Source organism: Sebastes umbrosus, chromosome 4 (assembly GCF_015220745.1).
Source record: "Sebastes umbrosus isolate fSebUmb1 chromosome 4, fSebUmb1.pri, whole genome shotgun sequence".
Classification (NCBI taxonomy): Eukaryota; Metazoa; Chordata; class Actinopteri; order Perciformes; family Sebastidae; genus Sebastes; species Sebastes umbrosus.
Genome location: NC_051272.1, coordinates 32,538,092 through 32,551,858, shown reverse-complemented (window position 1 = coordinate 32,551,858; position 13,767 = coordinate 32,538,092).

The window sequence follows — 13,767 nt, the reverse complement described above, 5'->3', positions numbered from 1 at the left end:
TAAAGGTCCCATATTATATATTATAAAAAAAGTGAGATTTTCTATTTTTTTTTTATACTTTGTTTTTTCCCTTTTTTCAAGGCTGTTTTCATATATGCAATCCACTGTTTGTAATTACAACAGTTTATAAACCAACTTTTAAGTAGATGACCTTACAGACAAACCCATCAAGTACAGAAAACAACCTCAACATTCAAAACCGAAACAAAACCAAGAAAAGAAATAACAACAATAATGATAAAAAGAAAGAATAGAGTTAAAAAAAAAAACAACAACAACAAAACAAACAAAAAAATACACACATAACAAAAAAAAACAAAAAAAGTGAGATTTTCATGTTTCTTTATTATAAAGCAGGCTTAAGTCCTATATAAATACTGTGAAAGTATCGAAACACTCAATCCACAGGGAAATACACACAGCCCGTATTCAGAAACTCTTCATTTGAAACAAGCTGTCATTTCTGCCCATTCGTGATGTCACGAATATACAATATTTAGACCCTTGACATAATTTTAAACGTAAACATTCTAAATGTGTCCCAGGTAATTTCCCGTTGCAGTGTATGTGAATGTCATCAGCTGACAGGAAGTACACATGGACCCAAGCTGTTGCCTAGCAACGCAATTCTGTTGCAATTCCCTCAAAATGCGCTAAAACGGAGCGTTTCAGACAGAACTTAAATATGCAGGTAAATTCAGGCTGACAGTATGAGCAAAATAAAGTTTTTTTTGAACATTACAAAATGTAAACATGTTCTAGTAGAAACACAATATACAAGTATGAACCTGAAAATGAGCACAATATGGGACCTTTAATACCTGCTGATAGAAACCTGCATTATTTATGGTAATCATAATGGGCTGTTAGTATCGGGCAAGATATTAAAACAACGTAAAAATATTGATTAATAGATTGCTGAATTTATCACAAGTCATTTTTCCTTATAATTACGATTGATCAGTGGCCACGGTTTACTCTATAGATATTGCATTTCAGATTTCTGAAATATATTGTGATATGAAGCCAATATATTAAATCCAAACCCAGTACCACTCCCAAATCCCCAGGATGTATCCTAATCAAACCAAAAAAAGAAAATGCAAATATCACCAAATATCATAAAAGAAATGGTAGACATATCAGTACTCTAATGCCACGTTTTCTATCACAAATCTTGATTTTCTAATGTGGGAAAGTCATGTCCGAAATGTGGGACACTGAAAAGTCTGTTAAAAGGCCTAAAAATCACCTTAATTAATGTAGGGAACACTCCAGGCTAAATGTGCAATGATCCCATGTTCAGTAATTTTACCACTTACAATGTTATTACTGTTATAAAATCTAGGTTTATAGGTGGATGTTACATGGAGAATCAAACAACATAAAAAAACAACAAGACTATAATAGTTTTAAATCATTTAGTCATATTAAAAAGACATTAAATAGCCTATCTGTTATACAAAGAAGGCCTAATTAAATGCACAGATAAAAATGTGCTGTGCATTGTAAAGTTAAAATGTTAAACCATTGAAATGTTTTTATTTTGCTATACAGGGAACACATACAACCGTAACAGGCAGAGGGCCTGTTAGAAGCCAACACATCAAACCTTGAGGCAACACATTAAACCTGAACCTGCATAAAACCATTGCTTACCACACACTGCATTATGGGTAATTATTGAGTAACCTGTAATTCATAGTCTTAAAAACAACAACCTGCAGAAATTAGAAAAAAACAACAACTCATAACTCAACTCAACTTTAACAGAGATGCAGCCACCTCCAGTTATGGAATATAATTTGCCCTTCACTTTAAATATCTTAAATAATGCATTAAAAGACTAAAACCCTATAAATAACCATTGATATTGCACAATTCATGCCGTCCCACATTAAGCAAATCATCCTGTCCCAATCTTCGAAACCTTATTTCCTACAGTGGGACAATGGAACAAACATAGAGTATATTTACACCATATTATAATATCTTTTGATGAACAAACACATCTTAAACATATCCTGATAAAAACTAGCAGGATTGTTTTATTTATAAGAAATGTAAACCCTTAACATTACTTTTGTCCAAACACTATGTCATTGAAATTTGGTAGCTTCCAGTTTGATGATCGTTACACACTGATCTAGGATTGGACATTGGAGATTGTCATGTGATTTTGATCACTTGACACCACAGCTTGTGTTAGCCAATAATTTTATTTACTTTTATTTGTTTGAGGAAGACCTACAGCCACTGGAGCTTATAGGTGTCCCACATTAGGGTAACTCACCCTATCATGAGGCAAGATATTAAAACAACCTACTTCTTGGAAGAAAAATAATGATTAATAGTTTGCTGAATTTGAAGTAATTTTTCCTTATAATTACGACTGATTGGTGGCCATGGTTTACCCTATACATTTCTATTTACCACTACAACACTTCATTCAGTCCTTCGACACCAGTATATGTAATGTAATGTAACTGGATTTTAGAATTACTGATGTCACGTGTCCTCCAAACTAATTCTACATTTACTGTGTTCATTTTATTTACCAAATGGGAGGTCTACTGGAGGTCTACAGGACTAACATTCTGGGGGAGAGCGCTAAAGCTTTTATCTACTTATTATTTTGTTTGCCTAAATGTAGTCAAATTGAATTAAGTTTAACCATGGAATCAACTTATAAAAAATACCCACCATATGTGAATTTTAACTGTAGAATGTAAACTCCTCAGATGCACAATAAAATAACTGGCACGTCTTTCCATCCTCTTTTTATGCAATTGCGCTGTCTACAATTTGCTTGGCGTTCTGTCTGAACCAGGGTTATTATAGTAAACGAAAACTGAGACGAAAATGAAAATAAGCAGTGAAAAATATTGCTAGAAACTGAAACAAAATAAAACGATATCCTTTAAGGAAAAACTCAAACTAAACTGAAACAATATCGCCTGGTTAAAAACTAATATAAATCAAATTAAAAAATGAACGTTTTCGTTTTTTAATCTTAGTTTTTTGGGCTGCTGGTACCCATTTTAAATGCTAGCTGTCAGTCTTACATATTGCTCCTTTGAACATTAAACATTATGGCCATTCCTACAGTTCTTCAACTATGTATTTTGTATGTATATGTAGCTACATACTTCTGAGACATTACAGCTGGCCCAAACTAAAACAAACTAAAACTAAATAGCCAATATAAAAAGTAAAACTAAACCTTTCTGAACTGAATCTAAAACTAGCAGGCACACTCTGAAAACGAAATTGAAACTAAAATGAAATCAAAATTCAAATATAATAAAAACTAATTGAACATTCAAAACTATTATAATGGTCTGAACACACGTTTAGGTTCATTTCAGAGGACTTTTTCTTTCAATCATTCACCTTTCCTCGACCTATTTGTAATCATATTGTAATGTGCAATGAATATCACAGCCTCTAGGGGCCATTAGCTGGCTTTCCAGTCTCGATGATAAATAAAATTCCACCAGATCAAGTTTGGACTCAGGTTAGCTGAGTTACGGCACAGAGAGAGGAGCACACCTTGCCACACCTCGGAAGATATTTATTGTCTTTGTTATGGATACTTCAGCAGGGCGGATGTTGAACAATACAAGGCCCTGAAGTCATGTCTTCCACTTAAAGAACCATTCCAGCACTAACACTCACTTATAAGTCAGTCAGTGCTCATGTTTCCATCAACTTAAATATTTAAGTGGGCCATAGAAAGTTGAGTTATGCTATCGGTCCGGTTGGTTTAATGCTTCCCAGGTTGTTGTTGCTTTAAATAGCGCCTCTGATTAACCAGATTCCATCAGCACCTTTCAATTATTCAGTAATTTTTTCCTGTCAGCATTTAAACAACATAGCTTGTATATCCTCCTGTCAAAAAGGTCAACGGAAAAGGTAAATAAAATTAAACTTTATTGCTATCGTCACATACATATAGCCTACAAACATGAAATTTGACCTCTGCATTTAACCCATCCTAAGCATTTAGGAGCAGTGGGCGGCTGTAAAGTGCCCAGGGAGATACATATATATATATATAAACTGGAAAAACAAAGTTCGGAAACTTGTGTTTGGTGGATTATTTCTCTGCTGTTACAATGCTAATTGGCATTGTATTTTACATCGTTGGAAAGCCTGTTTATTTACCTTCACAATGATGCCCAACTTGTAAGGATCATGCATTTGTGGGATGAGCAGCACAGCTGATTATGTGGGTAGCGCCCAAGAATGTAAAATACAATGACCATTAGCATTGTAACAACAGAGAAATAATCCACCAAACACAAGTTTCCAAACTTTGTTTTTACAGTATATATGTTGGGGCTCACATCATTGAAAATGATGAAAAAAATCTACAGCAATATGTCCAGGAACAGTGTCACAGTTTAATTTCATGGGGACTATTTGTTTGGTATAAAGTATACACTAAAGTGTTCAAAGATAAAAGTGAAAAAAGGAATCACTATTTTTTCAAAAATACCACAAACTAAATTCCATTCACCTTCATTGTACCGAGGTGATGGCAGTGAACTCATATGGGTATATAAATACCTGGATATGAGGTGGGAAATGACCATTCACATCCCTAAAATACAAGCTGAAAAGTGCACTTCAGGTCAAGTGATTATGTTTTATATGTAAAAAATCCTGCTTGATGACATCACTGTTTAGAAAGTCCCGGAGGAACGAACCAGAGGGAGCGAGGCTTTAGAAACACAGGTGAGTGTTAGGGCAGAGCAGCAAGGTGCAACAGTCTGTACTGAATATAACTGACAAGGTTCTAGAGGCTTCACAGCTTCCCATCCCAAGGGTCCCGACGCACAACAACAACCACCTCTGTGTCAGCTCTGAGGTTTTCACATGTTCCCGCCGGGACGTCCCGCAGTTCTCCTCCAGCCTCTTTTTATTCCGTTCCGCCCCCACAATCCCCCATCAGCAGAGTCCTTCCTGCCGCAGCACCACCCAGTCACCCGGGCACTCGAGCCAGTATTGTTCTGGAGACAAGTTACAACACGCCGAGCAGCCCGCCGGCAGACTATCTGCTGTTGTGTCAACAGTCAATGAAGGCCAAAGGGGAAAGAAATAAGTGCTGCAAGAATGTAATGTGTCATAGAGCCAGACTGAGGTGTTGATTTGGCAATAATGGAAATTATTTTGTTAAAAATCTCACGGTCACAACAAACACTGTTAAATAGAATTAGTAAATTTGTGTATTGAAGATTTACGTATGTCAACAATTTAGATTTCATTCTCATGTACATCACAGCATCAATGGACCTGATACAATTTGATTATATTACAGAACTTATCAATACAATACTGATTGTTTTTTGGAAGGAAGCCCGTAACCTGAAATGATTCCAAGGAAACATTTTGATGAGATTCCGTATGAAATATGAATTAATGACACTGAAAGTAAGTATGTATACATATATATACACACACATACACATATGACTTAACAACGGAGAAAAGAAACATGATAATGTGTGTATGTATGATAGATGCTCTGCTAGTCATACCAGTGGTTAACATTTGTTATTATGCGTTTGTTGTATGTTTGGATTGTTAATGCTCTGTTATTGATTTTTTTTTGTCTTTGCAAATTAACAGCAGCATTAACAGGCTGCATGCTGTGTTGCATTTTCGGGGTTCCATCAGCAGAAATGGAATATAATATTCATAACTATATTTTATTAGTGTATAGTCACCTGAAACTTAGAATGGTTGTGTTTTCGTTAGCTTAGAATGAGTCCTTCATATCTACATAGAGAGCGGGTCCTCCTCATGGAGTCCTCCATGTTGCTCCGCCGTGTTTCTACAGTAGCCCAGAACGGACAAACCAAACTCACGTTTTTAGGTTACCTTTAGGCCACCGTAGTTCTCCGACACGCTTGTGAAACTGCGGAAACATGAGCCGCAATGTGCAAAACAGTGGTACCGCCAGCCGCTGTCGGACTTCCGTTGCTCTTAAAGTAGTGTTATTATGGTATGGATGACCTCTGAGCGAGGAGAACGACGTTACCGCGATTTTGAACTCGGTGGCTCACATTATCTCAGTCATGTAAAGGGAGTAGTGAGCAGAGGGGTACTCAGTTGGTTGCAATCTGCAACCAAATCCAACACACTAGCCCTTTAAAGCAAGCCTTTTTTTTTCTGAACAGCAGCTTCTGAGGCCTCATGACAACAGTAAATACTAACAGTAGTACAAACAGAGGACTCACTAAGTCATAGCAATGCCTACAAAACGAGTTGTTTGCTAACATTAGCCAACATAAGTTAACAGTCAGACCAAATAAGGCTGAAGGTCCAGAACTCCTATGTGTATTAAATTGAGCAAGAATTTTGAATTGAATTTGTAAGAAGAGGATTGTGTCATGTCTTCTTGACTGGTCCTGCTTCAAGTGGAAAAGCCCCTGGAGCAGATTTTAAACCATGATGAGCAAATCTGAAACTATGACACATGTAGAGACGGAAAGCAAATGATCTTTTGTGTAGTGTGAAGTGAGGAACATTTATCATGCGACTGATTTCTGCACTGTACCACACAGCTGACAGTTATCTGTTATTATAATCAGCCTAACACTCCGTTATTCCCATTGACAACCAGTGTAGCATTGGTCAGTTATGGCAATTATTAGCTGTACAGTATCTCAGCGTTAACCTAGTTGTGTACCAAATTCTAAAGTGCCGTGTCAGCAAACCTTTCCCCGCATCACACCAGTCACAAGACCCAGGTTAGCTGGAATCTGGGAGCGGTCACGAGAACTGCTCACATTAACTGAATTACCCCCGTCCTGGTCACGTTACGTAGTCCCGTTTGTTAATCTCCTGTCTAGACTTTTCTCAACCAATACGCACAAACAACGTATACTGATCATACACATAAACCCAGCGAGACACTCAATTCACACTGAACCCATTTCGACCATGTTCACATTTAAGACATAAAGCATCTGTTCATGTTCAGCATACATTCAAATCAATCAGAAGCAATTTGCAGAAACACAACTCTATGTGGAGAGCAGTATATTAAATGCTTACTACTGGAAAGAAGACTGATATGTGATGAAGGTCTGAACTGCTGGATTGTAGCCCTGCTAGTGGCAAAAAGAAAAGAATGCTTGTGATGCTGTGTTCACACTACGAGCGTCCAAAGCAACAAAATGGCCAGCTATATTGTTGCTGAGTCGCTGTTGAAGTACGTAGTTATTAGGTTAAATAGCAGTGGGAACTGGCTAACGGCATCTTTTTAGATGGAACGTAATAGGGTAAAACAAAAATGTATGATTGGTTGACGCTTCACCGTGTCACTGGAGTGCTGAAAATAAGTTTGAGACCAGTTCAACTTTATTTGCAGCGCGTCATGCCGGTCACGCCAGCCGATTAGACTGTTGTCAGGCTATTAACCCTCTGAGACCCACAATAGACCCGTTTTAGTCTTTTTTTTAGGTTCAGGGGGTCTTTAGGGGGAGATAGCAGGTCAACAGTAGATGTCACATAGAAGTGGTGTACATCAACTGAAAGCTGGGAACCTGAGTTCAAGTTCTTCTAGACATAAATCAGAAATAAACATGAATTAATTAATTACTTAATTATTTAAGTGTATAAGGGTTTAGAACATTATGATAGAAGTATATGATGATCATCCCCATGCTCTATTATGTCTCATAAGTTGTTGCAGCAATATTTGGGTTGATACCATTTGTTACACAGATTTGGTGCAAAATTTAACCTATTTTGGACCACTGGAGAATTGATAAAAATAATCAATAACCCTCCAAAATACCACATTAAGACACCAAGACCTTGAGGAACACCATAGAAAAAGCCATGCTGTGATTTGGGATCAAAAACTTTTGACATTTGGAGATTTCCGCATGAATTACATTTTTCGGTGATTGGATGGCGAGCACGTCTGTTGTGTAAACTGCTCAGAAACTCCCCTTCTGTCGATATACCTAGTAAAGCCATCTATCCTCTGAATGTTCTAGGTCTGCAGTTTGTAGGTGTAAAGTTTCATGAGGCTCTGATTATCCTAGAGGTCACCACAGGTCATTTTATACAGTGAGGTCAAGTTTTAAAAAATGGTCTCACTACAATGAAATGTCTCCTATGGGGACTAACATCATCACATGTGAATACAGTTGGGCTCATTGAATCCACAAGAGTCTCAGCTTTACAGTGAGACCCAATTTATGTAATTCAAGACTGTTTAGGGACCCCAGTATGCAGAAATATTCAAATACACCATTTTAGAATAGGCAAAAATAACAAATTTATACTGCATGCAAAAAGCTGCATGTGATTATCATAAAGTGGGCATGTCTGTAAAGGGGAGACTCGTGGGTACCTATAAAACCCATTGTCATTCACATATCTGGAGGTCAGAAGTCAAGGGACCCTTTTGAAAATGGTCATGCCAGTTTTTCCTGGCTAAAATGTAGCCCAATTTAAGCCTCCTTCCGACAACCTAGCATGATAGTTAATGATATCTGTAGCTTAATTTTCGCTGCGGAGCCCTGTCACTTCACAAGACACGGAAAACCTCTGTTGGTCTGGAGGAGCTGCAGCATTTATTTCTGCACAAATGTCCACTGTACATTCACTAGATATTCTCAGACCTACAAAGTCTTCTGCAGTGTGGAGTGTGCGCGCATGCACTTGAGGTGGAGCAAGCTGAGTGAAGGCAGGCAGAGGAGCAGAGGAGCAGATATATATATATATACACACAACATATATTTAGTGTTTTTTACCCCTATCAGCAGCCATAATCCCATAATTTATTATATCTTCAACAGTACAATAATTTAGTGCAAAAATTCAGCTGTGCAATAATCTGGTTTACTCCGGCATTAACTCTGCGTTTATTTAAACCATACATTTAAACTAACATTTGTATTTATTTATACTGTTCTCTCTTTATGCACTTTTAAGCATTTCTATTCTAGATTGGGAGCAAAACGTAACTCAATTGAAAACAAATTGGGCCTTGGTGTTTGGTCGCATCCAAACAAAAAATAAACAGAAAGAAATGGTATAAGACATATACAGTAGCTGACCACATTGGTGTTTTAATTCCTTTGACGTAAATGAATGACACTCACGGGCGACATCTTACAAAACTTCCTCATGCATCAGTAACGAAAGTACAAACTGAAACAACAGTTTCAACTCCCCGTCTTTCAGTTTAGACTGCTGTTATTTTCCATCATGGTGTACGGTGTATCATAACACAGACAGTCAGAAGGTGGTAACACGAGAACAAGTGTTCTCGGTAACTTAACGTAGAATTTACTGTAAATGATTAGACACTATGGAATGTTAAGTGTCTATGCAAAAATGATGAAACAACATTGACAGCCAGGCCTCAGCAGACTGGTCCTCCAGCTATTCTGAGCGTGACGATGAGCGCCAGGAAATCCTTTATTTCATCCGGTGTGTCATACCAGTGTGAGCACATACTGTCTGGGAACTGTTCTTTTTCTGACATGCAGGTTTCAACTGGGGTTTTGACACCTCGGCAATACTAACTGAAATTTGGCTATTGCCTGATGGTAGTCTGTATTATGAGACCTGCCTATAAGTTCATAGCTTAATATAGTGTAGGGCTGTCACAATATCAGATTATCAATACACGATTATTGATATCATCGCAATATCTATGCACAGTTTTTAAAAATCATAATGCTATCAGTCAAATCTTTATCATTTAACTTTGTTTATTGTGAGTTTTGTCTCAGAGAGAGAGACAGTCTGTAACCATAACTGTAAATATAAAATGATTTAAGAGGCTCTGGATTATTTACACGATATTATCATATGTGTATTAGTAACATGATATCAATATTTCATTTTTAGATATCACGGTTATCGTAAATACCAGTATATTGCGACACCCCTATGTGGGAGTTACACTATGACTTAGTAAAAACACGTTTCGGTGGTTACAAAGTGGAGTTAAAGCAGCAGTTGGTGGAAAAGGAACAAATATGATTAAAAAAAGTTATTTTTATAAATGGTCACTATATCCTGACAGTAGTGCGTGAGACAGGTAGTCTGAAAAAAAAAATCATGTCCCTCTGTGTCCTCTGGTGCTCCTAAAAGCATCTGCAAGATTTCACAGACAGGAGGAAAACAAGCAGTCAGAGCTGATCTGGAGTCTGCCGTCAAGCTGCCGTCTATGAGAGCCGGCTGTCAATCACTCGCAAACTAATGCTAATGCAACAGTTGTCTCCGTTTTCCACACAAGAACACATGAATATACAGTTTTTGTATAAATTGTATATAACGTTTTTGTGATTAACAAGAACAATTTAAGACTATTTGGTATTGACCTTTATTTATTTATCAGAGCTCAGCTGGAAGTGTCTTGTGTGGAATGTGTGTGAGGTGTATTGCCTTTTCGGATATTATGAGAGGTGTGTTTGTATCAACACTCCGTGAGCTCCACTGGGTGTGTGTCTACTTTGTATGTGTTGCCCCTGAGCTTAAGACAAACAGTAGCAGCTGTAACTTACACAGAACAAATGGGGTCAAGGGATACCAAAACTGTACTGACTGGAAGGCCATGTCAGAGGTTCACATCCAGCAACTCAAGAGGGTCACTCGCAGCAACGTCTGTTTCTGAACAGGCTGGGCCCAGACAGCTTGGTCAACAATAACAATGACTATCAAGTAAAGTGCTTGTGCTCCAACGTGCAAAATTTCAGTTACTAGGGCTGGGACGATTCACCTATCTCACGATTCGATACTATCACGATACTTGGCTGCCGATTCGATTTGTATTGCGATTGTTAAGTATTGCGATTCTACAAGTATTGCAATTCAATATAGTGAATTTGGTTAACTTTTTTAACACTAGACCATGGGAAAAAGTTGAATCATACACTTCTAAGTACTTTTAATTTGGAAAATCTCTAAATGAATCCAGTAAAAATGTTTGATTTTCAGCATGTATGTAGTCAGAGATGTCCTGAAGTCAAATATATCAGTCATTGTCAGGAATGATTTATTACATTTTTTCCAGCAACCCAAAAATCAAAGAATAAAGACATGTCTCTCACAAATTAGTGGTATTTTATTTTTAATTTATAAGGGACATGTAATGTTTTATAATTCTGGTGAATATAATCCAATCAATCTTATTTCCATATATATATTTTGTATATACAGTTCCCTTTGTTAACACCTTATTTTGAAAACCGGACGTAGTCCCACGTGTCTACTTCCTTTAACTTCTCCAAGGTGGTCTCTAGCTCTCCCGTCAGCTCTGTTCTCTTTATACATCCATGGTCAGCTCCATCGGGGCCGCTTGAATGCATTTAACATAAATGTCAGTATATGGGTGCTCTACAGTTGTAGCGTCGGCCCATTTGACCACGGAGATGAGAGTGACGGCCGGCTCGACTGCACGTTACCGCGATACGATAACGTTTCCTGTCCGTGACAGAGTTAGCATGCAGCTTTAGCCGTGATGTCTAGCTCTGCTTTTCCTGCAATGTGTGAAACCCAAAGTGTTTCCATACTTTACTGGATGTGTAGTGTTTACCACGCTGGATTTAATATGTGAGGTTGTATCCACGCAGACCCTCCAACATTTTCTACTTTCTCGTTTCAGGCTCGCGGCGGCCAGCTGGTTTGTTTTGGTTGATACGGAATGGATATGACCTCACCTTACTCAAACTACAACAATAAAAGCGGTACCTTCCTTTTACCTCTGCATAGACTCAAATGAAGCAAATATATAGATTGGCATTAAAACATCTATTTCAAAATTGTAAAAAAAAAAAAAAATCGTGATACATAGGTGAATCGATTTTTTCTTCCCACCCCTATCAGTTACTGTGGAATACACTTCGGTGAAAATGTGGAAGTGGTCTGTCCAAGCGTGAAGGAGATGCCGCAGATTCTGTCACTGAAACAAGTTACTCTGTGAATGTTGTTATTGTAGGTCACTGTCTCTGTGAGTCCATCCTCAGATCCTCATCCATTCTATGCATAAACGACCAATGCCGTACAATGCAGTCTGGGATTAGTTTGTGATTTAAGTTTTGGATGCTCCTATTTTTCATCATCTTCTTCTTCAGTTAGTGATTTTCAACACCGTCCATAATTAATTATCTGCATAGCTGGGGTTTTAATCTGCAGGCAGAAGAAACTAAAGTGTCAGCAGAGCAGAGGTTTCCAGTGACAACCATGGCAGTAAAGGTCCTTACACACTGTGTGATTTTGGCCTGTACAGGACGAAACGGACAATTGTGAGAGACGTGGTGAAACATTGATGGCCGATTTACAGCTTTGGCGACCAAAGACACCCAACAAGTCCACAGACATAATTCCTACAGCCGCTAGAGGGCTTTGTCATTTGGACGTAAACAAAATGTTGTTTTTGACATTCGCTTAAACATGAGAGTCCTGTACTACGAAGAGAGTTCAACATACCCAGGGTATCTTCTCGTTATCTGGCTTAACTAACCCTAACAAACGAGATCCCGCTAAGCGGCCCGTTCAGTATGCGGAGCTTTTATACGAGTTGATCTCTTATCTGGAAAATAACAGAAGCAGGTTAGGTGTTCAGCATCAGTTACCATGGCGATCTACCCCGGTAAGAAGTGAACCACCGTCGTAGGACTGAAAACCCTGAAGGGTTAACCCTGAAGTTACCTCGCTAACACCAAATCCTGCTTCATAGTACAGGCCTCTGATACTGTCGTTTTTCTTGAGCATTGGCATAAAAATTCTGCCAGTCAGATGTGACTGCTCCCGAGACCTTGCGTCTATAAACCGTCCAATCAGAGTACAACATGAAGCAATGCAGAATACACTTGCCAATGTGATTTTGTCAGCACCTCTAAAAAAATTAAAAAAAAGACAGTGCCCGCACTATAGCCACAACGTTTTTTGTTTTGCTGCATTTCAAAACTAGAGAGAGGCACGGATGGATGACGCATGTTGGTGTTGATTACATTACAGTACTATAATTCACAAAAGTCTGACCCAGTCTGGTTCCAAAGTCGATACGGTCTAGTCGGACACAGAAATTGCGCCTCGCACAGTGTGACATGCAATGAACCCATAAGATCATTATTGTGCAGAAGACCCCACTGCTCTCCGATTCTAGGAGACTGACAAAAAAGTCTCACCTCCCACTGAAGATTTATATCAATAAAAGATTTACAACCCTTAACCTCCACTGCAGCTGTTGCAAATATATGATTATGTCGTTTACGATTGGCCAGAAAGATGAACAATACATCACTAAACAACATAATACATCCTAAAATACAAATTGCAATTAGGGATGTTAATAACTAACCGTTTAACCGTTAACCAACATCAAGAATTTTAACCGATTGCTATCGGTTAAACGGTTAAAAGAAATATTAAAAATGAATTAAAAAGCAGAGCAAAACACGGAGGAGCGGCTCGTCACTTTAAGGAGAAAAGCTGGTCCACCTCAACAGCCCATCTTAAGAGAGTCTGAGCCAGAGTTACAGATACAGGAAGTTGGCTCGGGTCTTGAGGAGTTGTAGCATTTATTTACCGACAAATAAACAGTACACACACTGCTAAAGCTATGTTCACAGCTACAACGCCACCGACAACCCCACACTCACCGCCGCCACACACACACACACGGTCTGTCGGACACTCGCTAACGTTACGCCGCGCTGACAGACCGTATGTGTGAGACAACGGTGAGCACGAAGCCACCAGCAACGCTACAGCTGCTAATGTAGCACA